Source organism: Euleptes europaea, chromosome 5 (assembly GCF_029931775.1).
Source record: "Euleptes europaea isolate rEulEur1 chromosome 5, rEulEur1.hap1, whole genome shotgun sequence".
Taxonomy (NCBI): Eukaryota; Metazoa; Chordata; class Lepidosauria; order Squamata; family Sphaerodactylidae; genus Euleptes; species Euleptes europaea.
Genome location: NC_079316.1, coordinates 6,494,110 through 6,502,104, shown reverse-complemented (window position 1 = coordinate 6,502,104; position 7,995 = coordinate 6,494,110). Strand labels below are relative to the sequence as shown.

Here is a 7,995-nt window from a genome sequence, read left to right as displayed (position 1 = left end):
AAGTGGTGGCAATGGTTTTGTGGTTGGCTCCGCCTCCTGGGCTAGATCATAAATTGCTCTTGTGCAAACGGAAGTGTTTGACTTTGCTTGTGAAAAGAGCCACAAATTTTCCAGATTTCTCAAGCAGCCACCCATACTGCATGAGAGTGTCCTTCATAGGGTTGCCAACTGTGGGTCGGAAAATCCTGGAGATTTGGAGGTAGAGGGACCTTGGGGTGGGGACCTTGGGGTAGGGAGAGACCTCAGCAAAGTACAATGCAATAAAATCCACCGTCCAAAATGCCCATTTTCTCCAGGGGAACTGATTGCTGTAGTCCGGAGATCAGGTGTAATTCCAGGAGATCTCCAGGCCCTGCCTGGAGGTTGGCAACCTTAACGGGCAGAAGCCTCTTGTTTGGTGGTGTGGGGGCTTTAGGAAATGGGAAGAGGTGGGAAGGTTGCATTCTGGGAGCAGGGCTCTGCTCATGATTCCTTGGATCCTAACCCTGACTGTGACTAGAAATGCCTGTTATCTTAGGTGCTGTGAAACCCAGGCAGAATAATGCTGCTGCAATCATCTTGTTTGTTGGCTTCCTAGAGGCACCTGGTTGGCCACTGTGGGAACAGACTGCTGGACTTGATGGGCCTTGGTCTGATCCAGCAGGGCTTTTCTTATGTTCTTATGTGCATGCCTGTTCTCTCCAGGATCAGAGGAGCATACCTATTATATCAGGTGCTGTGAAACACAGGCAAGATGCTCTGCAGTTGTCTTTGTTTGCGGGCTTCCTAGAGGCACCTGGCTGGCCACTGTGTGAACAGACTGCTGGACTTGATGGGCCTTCGTCTGATCCAGCAGGGCTTTTCTTATGTTCTTATGTGCATGCCTGTTTTCTCCAGGATCAGAGGAGCATGGCTATTACATTAGGCACCGTAGAACACAGGCAGGATAATGCTGCTGCAGTCACCTTGTTTGTGGGCTTCCTGGAGGCACCTAGTTGGCCACCATGTGAATAGACTGCTGGATTTGATGGACCTTGGTCTGATCCAGCATGGCTTTTCTTATGTTCTTATGTGCATGCCTGTTCTTTCCGGGATGAGAGAAGCATGCCGAATATATTAAGTGCCATGGAACACAGGCAGGATGGTGCTGCTGCAGTCATCTTGTTTGTGGGCTTCCTAGAGACACCTGGTTGGCCACTGTGGGAACGGACTGCTGGTCTTGATGAGCTTTCGTCTGATCCAGCAGGGCTTTTCTTACATCCTTAATTAATCTTTTAATTAATTTTACCATTTAACTCACTGTTATTGCAATCTCTGTTGGTCCAGATGGGCGATGGGTGGAGTGCCACACCGGGGAAACAGAAGGGATGGCTGGATGCTACTGGGAGCATTTCCTGGAATCCTCCCAGGTATTTGACAAAAAAAGCAGAAGTTGTAAAACGAGGGCTGTATTGAAAAGACACTGCCTGACACACATAGCAGAGATGACTGATGCACTGTCAGGTCGTCGTATATTTTCACACTTTTTCACATCACTTGAATCATTAAAGTCTGAAATCTAATGTTCCTAACAAGGAGCGCAGAAATAGATTAAGCGCATTCCCCAGGGCAGGGGCCACAATTGAGAAGGCCCTTCCCCTGGTGACAGCTACTCGCGCCATCCTGGGGCCAGGCACCTACAAGAGGCCCCTAGAGAATGACCGAAGGGAGAGCGGGGGAGAGCTAGCGTGGTGTGGTGGTTAAGAGCAGTGGTTTGGAGTGGTGGACTCTGATCTGGAGAACCAGGTTTGATTCCCCACTCCTCCACATGAGTGGCGGGCGCTAATCTGGTGAACTGGATTTGTTTCCCCACTCCTACACATGAAGCCAGCTGGGTGACCTTGGGCTAGTCACAGCTCTCTTCGAGCTCTCTCAGCCTCACCTACCTCACAGGGTGCCTGTTGTGGGGAGGGGAAGGGAAGGTGCTTGTAAGCCGGTTTGATTCTCCCTTAAGTGGTAGAGAAAGTCGGCATATAAAAACCAACTACTCTTCTTAATGAGAGAGGCAGTCCCATAGGTCTGAGGGCCACAGTCCATTAAGGGCTTTCAAGGTTAAAGCCAACACCTTGAATTGGATCGGGAGACTAATTGGTAGCCAGTGCAGCTGCCGCAAAACTGGAGCGATATGAGCTGACCATAATGGTCCCCGTCAGCCACCTGGCAGCTGCATTTTGGACCACCTGCAGTCCCCAAAGCGTTTTCAAGGGGTAGCTCTCCGTAGATCGAATTGCAGTAGTCCAGTCTGGAGGTGACCGTCGCGTGGATCAATGTGGCAAGGCCCGACCCAGACAAATGAGGAGCCAGCGTTGGCAGGAGTACAAAGGTATTCAAATAATGCATGCAAATGATTTGGTTTCCCTGACCTCTTCATATGGCTGGAAATGAAGGTAAAATATTCAGGGGTGTGTGTGTGGGGGGGAGAGATGGATCACAGTGGCAAGTGAAAACAACATAGATATTATTTTCTAATTTACATAGTGCAGTCAATAGGTGGGACGCTGTACAGAGCAACTAAAGCATCCTGATCGTCTGGCACCAAAAATCTCCCCCCTCCCTCCATTGGTAGTGCTTCTATGAGAGCCTCCCTTCAGTGGCAGAGAAAGTCGGCATATAAAAACCAACTCCTCCTCCTCCTCCTCCTTCTTCATAAGGCAATGAACTGAAATAAACTTGCAGCCAGTGCTTTCAAAAAAGAAGAAGAAGTTGACAACAGAAAGCGTGTTCAGTTTATACAGCTGGTGCAAAATTGTTGGACTAGGGTTGCCAGCTCTTGTTTGAGACATTCCTGGAGATTTGGGGTGGGGTGGGGCCCCGGGGAGGGACATCCGTGAGATATAATGCCATAGACTCTACCCTCCGGGGCAGCCATTTCCTCCGGGGAAACTGATCTATGTTGTCTGGAGATCAGTTGTCATTCCAGGTAATCGCCAGGCCCCATCTGGAGGTTGGCAACCCTATGTTGGAATGAGCAGGGGAAAGTCTTGTGATGGTGGAGCAGACTGAACTACATCAGCGTGCAGATGCAGGATTGCATTTCTTTGTTGTGTTTCTTTGTGTAAAACGCCACCTTGCAAGCAGAAAACCAGTGCAGCAGGGAATGGGTGTGGTCAGAATTTTCCCACCTGGCATGCTAGATTTTTACTTCCAGGGTTTTTTAAATGGGTGGAGCATTTGAAAACTGCTTCCTCCAACTGCAGCGTCTGTGGTGTAGCCATAGGGTTGCCAACCTCCAGGTACTAGCTGGAGAACTCCTGCTAACACAACTGATCTCCAGCCGATAGAGATCATTTCACCTGGAGGAAATGGCTGCTTTGGCCATTGAACTCTATGGCCATTTATTCATGGAAGGTTTTGCATTGGATTTGTCACTCTATAGATGCACATTTTCCACATCTGAATTCTCATAACTCTGCATGGCGGCTTATTGTTGAGTTTTGAGAATATGGATGGGGAAAAAGTGCATCTAAAGAGTGGCAAATCCAGTGCAAAACCTTCCATGAATAAATGGCCTATGGCAGTGATGGCGAACCTTTTAGAGACCGAGTGCCCAAACTGCAACCAAAACCCCACTTATTTATCGCCGAGTGCCAATGCGGCAATGTAACCTGAATACCACCCCCAGAGGGGGCCCAGAGGGAGAGGATAGGGTTGCCAAGTTCCTCTTCGCCATGAGTGGGAGGTTTTTGGGGTGGCGCCTGAGGAGGGCGGGGTTTGGGGAAGGACTTCAGTGCCATAGAGTCCAATTGCCAAAGTGGCAATTTTTTCCAGGGGAACTGATCTCTATTGGTTGGAGATCACCTGTAATAGCAGATCTCCAGCTAGTACCTGGAGATTGGCAACTAGTTCCTTAGTGTTTTCTCTCTACATATCTAGACAAATGGAAAGGTGTTTGGAGGATAGCTTGTGGGCACTTCAAAGGTGGAATAGGACTGCACGCCCCTCCGCCCGCACAGACCCAGAGGGTGCCGGAGAAGCCACTGGAGGGAAAGAAGGAAGGAAGGAAAGAAGGGAAGGGAGGGGGAAAGGGAAGGAAGGGAGGGAGAGAAAGAAAGAAAAAGAGAGAGAAAGGGAGAAAGAAATGGAGCAAGGGAGAGAAAGAAAAGGACAGAGGGAGACAGAAAAAGAAAGAGGCCATTTATACATGGGAGGTTTTGCCTTGGATTTGCCACTCGGTGGGGCGCGGTGGCAGGCTTGTGAGAGGCGAGCAGGGTGGGGCAGAGGGCGCCTCCTTCACACCCACCGACCAGCCATGCCCCTCCGCCCGCACAGGCCCAGAGGGCGCCGGAGAAGCCGCCGGCCATGCCGAGTGTGAGCGCTCGGCTTCTGTTCCCCGCTCTCCCACCCGCCTGGCTGGCCGCGCACGCTCCAGCGGCAGCAATGGCGGCAGCTTCTGTGGGAGAGTCCGGGGGCCACAGCCAATGATGTCGGAGGTTCCCCACCCCTGGGCTACAGCCTCCCCCATCCGGGGTGGGGCAGAGCCGGAAAGGCCAGCGGCTTGGAGGAACAGTGCGTGCCGGCAGAAAGGGCTACGCGTGCCGGAAGTGGCACCCGTGCCATAGGTTCGCCAACACGGGCCTATGGCATTGAAGTCCCTCCCCTCCCCAAACCCCGCCCTCCTCAGGCTCCACCCCAAAAATCTCCTGCTAGTGGCGAAGAGGGACCTGGCAACCCTATATAGCGACCTGTATCATCTCAGGATTCTGCCTCTTCATAGTACAGCAAGGGTCCCCAACCTTTTTGAGGCCTTGGGCACCTTTGGACTTTTGAGAGGGGGAAGTGAGCACTGCCTTGCCCTGGACGGCCCAGGCTAGCCTGATCTCATCAGATCTCAGAAGCTCAGCAGAATCGGTCCTGGTTAGTACTTGGATGGGAGACCACCAATGAAGCCCAGGGTCGCTATGCAGAGGAAGGTGATGGCAAACCACCTCTGTAAATTTGCATTTGGCCATTTTGCATTTGGCTCCACCTCCTGTGGCATCCATTTTGGGGTGGCACACACACACACACACAGTGAGTACCACCCAAAAAATTGATGCCACCGGAGGCGGAGCCAAATGCAAAATGGTTGCCTCCAGAGGCGGAGCCAAGTGGCATACCTCCTTCCTTACACCTCCTGGGAGGTGTGTGGCCCATAGGGTTGCCAGGTCCCTCTGCGCCACCAGTGGGAGATTTTTGGGGCGGAGCCTGAGGAGGGTGGGGTTTGGGGAGGGGAGAGACTTCAATGCCATAGAGTTCAATGGCCAAAGCGGCCATTTTTCTCCAGGCAATCTGACCTCTATCGGCTGGAGATCAGTTGAACTAGCAGGAGATCTCCTGCTACTACCTGGCAGTTGGCAACCCTAATGGCGAAGGCTGTTGTGTTGGCTGCCAACTTGGAAAGCTTTTAGAGGGGAGTGGACATGTTCATGGAGGAGAGGGGTATCCATGGCTACCAGTAAAAATGGGTACTAGTCATGATGCACACCTATTCTCTCCAGGATCTCTCCAGGATCAGAGGAGTATTCCTATTATATTGTGTGTGTGTGTAAACTGCCATCAAGTCGCAGCCGACTTATTGCGACCCCTTTTGAGGTTTTCATGGCAAGAGACTAACAGAGGTGGTTAGCCAGTGCCTTCCTTTGCACAGCAACCTTGGTATTCCTTGGTGGTCTCCCATCCAAATACTAACCAGGGCTGAGCCTGCTTAGCTTCTGAGATCTGATGACATCAAGCTAGCCTGGGCCATCCAGGTCAGGGTGCCAATTATCTTAGGTGCTGGGGAACACAGGCAGGACAATGCTGCTGCAGACGTCTTGTTTGTGGGCTTCCTAGAGGCACCTGGTTGGCCACTGTGTGAACAGACTGCTGGACTTGATGGGACTTGGTCTGATCCAGCATGACCTTTCTTCTGTTCTTATGAAGGATGTCCTGAAGAGGGGATAGAACCACACACTGACTCAAGAAAGCCCAGTTGCTTACCATCCACCAATGGAAAACCCTTTTAGTTGAAGGAGGGAAGCCAAGAACAAGTCCTGCCTTACCCACTTTCTGAAAAGTTGGGCAGACACCAAGCAAATAACTGGTGGGCACCACGGCCCTCATTGGCACCATGTAGGGGAACCCTGTTCTACAGTATATGAAGACCAGGGCCTTCACGTGCTGTAAAGTTGGCGAGAAGGCAGTTTCACCTGTGGGAGAAGATGTTTGGCAAATCCCATTCTGCAGTATACTCTCTCTGGTTTGTCTTCCCCTGTGATGGCTTGGGTTTTCTAACAGTATTACTTAAGTGTTCAAGGGTTACTAAAATGTTAGTAATTCAATGTTAAGTATTCCTTATGTGTTAAGTGTTTTCTGCTGAAGTATTCAAATCACACCTTCAAATCTGCCGTGGAAAACTGTAACTGCAATTGCATAACTGAATTGCAGTGAATTATTACACAGTCTTTATCGAACAATTATATTCATATCCTTATTTGAAGATTGGATCGTTTGGGGGTAGTCCATTATCTTGAAGGAATTTAGAGATCATATAGATTGAAGACCTTTGGATAGCTCGCCACATTTTGCCATGGCTTCAACGTGTTATCTCACCCTGGTATTGGAAATTAGTCACAAACCAGCCAGCTGCAATCCAGTGAAATCTTATCTCACTTTTCCATTTAGATGACATTTATATGTTCAGCCTTTGGTCAGGTAAATGACACCTTGAAGGCCCCAGCTGGCTGGCAGGAATTTGTTTATCCAACCACATGAACATTAGAAGATCCCTGCTGGATCAGACCAGCGATCCATCTAGTCCAGCATCCCATGAACATATGAAGAAGAAGAGTAGTTGGTTTTTACCGTATATGCCGACCTTCTCTACCACTTCAGGGTGACTCAAACTGGCTTACAATCACCTTCCCTTCCCCTCCCACAACAGACACCCTGTGAGGAAGTTGGGCTGAGAGAGCTCTAAGGGAGCTGTGACTAGCCCAAGGTCACCCAGCTGGCTTCATGAGTAGGAGTGGGGAAACAAATCCAGTTCACCAGATTAGCCTCCGCCACCCATGTGAAGGAGTGGGGAATCAAACCAGGTTCTCTAGATCAGAGTCCACCGCTCCAAACAACTGCTCTTAACCACTACACCACGCTGGCTCTCCATGAACACATGAAGCTGCCTTATACTGAATCAGACCCTTGATCCATCAAAGTCAGTACTGTCTACTCAGACCAGCAGTGGCTCTCCAGGGAACCATGAATCTGATCGGTATGTTGATCCAGTACATTGAGCCAGTGTGGTATAGTGGTTAAGAGCATCAACTTTGTACTGAAACACTCTGGTTCGAATCCCAGCTCATGCCACGGAAGCTCGCTGGGTGACCTTGGGCTAGTTGCATACTCTCGGCCTAACCTACCTTGCAGGGTTGCTGTGAGGATAAAATGGAAGAGAGGAGAATGATGTAAGATGCTTTGGGTACCCCTTGGGGACAAAGGCAGGGTATAAATGAAGTAAATAATAATACATACATACCAGAGAAGGGTGACACATGAAGCTGCCTTATACTGAATCAGACCCTTTGTCTACTCAGACCGGCAGTGGCTCTCCAGGGTCTCAGGCAAGGGTCTTTCACATCACCTAACAACCTAGTCCCTTTAACTGGAGATGCCAGGGATTGAACCTGGGACCTTCTGCATGCCAAGCAGATGCTCTACCACTGAGCCACATCCCCTCCATCTCACACAGTTCTTCAAGCTCTGCTTCTCTGGTAATCCCCACTATCATCTGAAAAGTCTTATCAAGAAGAAGGGGGGTTGGTTTTTATATGTCGATTTTCACTACCTTTTAAGGGGAATCAAACCACCTTACAATTCCCTTCCCCACAACAGATACCTTGTGAGGTAGGTGAGACTGAGAGAGCTCGAAGAGAGCTGTGACTAGCCCAAGGTCACCCAGCTACCATCTGTAGTAAAATAAGATTCCTATGTCCTTATTCAGCCCTGGTGGGTTCCATTGCT

At 50.1% G+C, this 7,995-nt stretch overlaps 1 non-coding gene across 1 annotated transcript; it reads right to left on the bottom strand.

Annotated features, from left to right (window-relative positions):
* Window positions 1–7,637: 7,637 nt before the first annotated feature.
* On the bottom strand, window positions 7,638–7,709 carry TRNAA-GGC (transfer RNA alanine (anticodon GGC)). The gene has a single exon. It is a non-coding gene; the product is annotated as a tRNA-Ala (tRNA).
* Window positions 7,710–7,995: the final 286 nt, after the last annotated feature.